The sequence below is a fragment of the Poromitra crassiceps genome (assembly GCF_964638095.1).
Source record: "Poromitra crassiceps genome assembly, chromosome: 13".
Classification (NCBI taxonomy): Eukaryota; Metazoa; Chordata; class Actinopteri; order Beryciformes; family Melamphaidae; genus Poromitra; species Poromitra crassiceps.
This window is the reverse complement of record NC_139644.1, coordinates 7,968,840-7,970,683: the sequence shown is the minus strand read 5'-3', so window position 1 is coordinate 7,970,683 and position 1,844 is coordinate 7,968,840.

The window sequence follows — 1,844 nt, the reverse complement described above, 5'->3', positions numbered from 1 at the left end:
GGGTTCTAGAGCAGAACACAAGACGTCTGCTCAGATGTGCGTTTACTGCGGTGGTTAAATCCCCGATCGTGTCTGCCTGGGCTGGGCTAGCAGTTAAATTCTAACTTTGCTGAATGGATAGAACTAGGGCTGTGCAATAAAATTGATACAGCAATATATCGCGATATTTTATTCCGCAATACTGTATCGATATTTCAGAAAAGTATCTTGATATATCGCCATATCGATTTTTTGCACAGCCGTGTGTTCAGTGACACAATAAGAATACTTTTTTTTTCATTGCGTTCAGTAACACACTCAACACTCAGTAGTTTTGACTCAATTTGTCCACTAAGTTATCAATAAAAAGTGATGTACATATTATTACACTACCTGGGTGGTACACAGCAAATTACATTTTCAGTAAAATAGTATTGCAATATATCGCAATATGTATTGTATCGCAATGTATCGTGATGTCCTTGTGAGGTCCTTGCCAATACCCAGCCCTAAAAACGGGGGATTTACCCCACCCTGACCACGCCCCCAGCCAGGCTGAGCCAGCTATGACGAGACATCGCCTCAGCCTATTCACCTTATGTGGCCACGCCCATTTGACCCGGTTGTGTGGTCGTGTGACGACTTCCGGCTAAAAAATAAATAAAATAAAATGGCTGGCTGCTCCAATATCATCTAACTCTGAATTAACTAATAATTTAGCCAATTGTATGTAACATACCAAATAAAAGCAAACGGCAATGTCTAAGAATGCAACGCCATGTAACTGGCTCGTTAAGTCTCGCATTCCAGGGAATTACGTTAACGTCTGCGGGTCTTATGGTAAATGGCGCGAGCGCTCGGAGGAGAGAAAACTAGCTGAACCTTTCTTTGTTGGAATGCAGGTATGTTTTACAAGAAAGTGCTCATCATTGTCGACGATAACGTTATCTGACCTGGCTAACAGTGGATACTCGCTTGCTTGCTGTGTACCGAGCTCAAAGTAGTAGGCCACGTTTTTGTATGTAATGTATGCAGTCCAGCCACAGCTAGTTGAATGTGGTGGGGGAGGGGAGGAGGTTTCATGACCTGACCTGTGGTGGAGGCCATGACAGCTAATGGACATGACTCACATGTTGAGATGTCTACCAAGTGAAACTGCAGGAGGTCACAGTGCCCCCCCCCCCCCCAGACTGAGCACAGAGAGCAGACATGTCAGGTCGCCCCCCCCCCTCCACAGACTGAGCACAGAGAGCAGACATGTCAGGTCGCCCCCCCCCTCTCCTCCACAGACTGAGCACAGAGAGCGGACATGTCAGGTCGCCCCCCCCCCCCCTCTCCTCCACAGACTGAGCACAGAGAGCGGACATGTCAGGTCGCCCCCCCCCCTCTCCTCCACAGACTGAGCACAGAGAGCGGACATGTCAGGTCGTCCCCCCCCCCCTCTCCTCCACAGACTGAGCACAGAGAGTGGACATGTCAGGTCCCCCCCCCCTCTCCTCCACAGACTGAGCACAGAGAGTGGACATGTCAGGTCCCCCCCCCCCCTCTCCTCCACAGACTGAGCACAGAGAGCGGACATGTCAGGTCGCCCCCCCCCCTCTCCTCCACAGACTGAGCACAGAGAGCGGACATGTCAGGTCGCCCCCCCCCCCCTCTCCTCCACAGACTGAGCACAGAGAGCGGACATGTCAGGTCGCCCCCCCCCCCCTCTCCTCCACAGACTGAGCACAGAGAGCGGACATGTCAGGTCGTCCCCCCCCCCCTCTCCTCCACAGACTGAGCACAGAGAGCGGACATGTCAGGTCGCCCCCCCCCCCCCTCTCCTCCACAGACTGAGCACAGAGAGCGGACATGTCAGGTCGCCC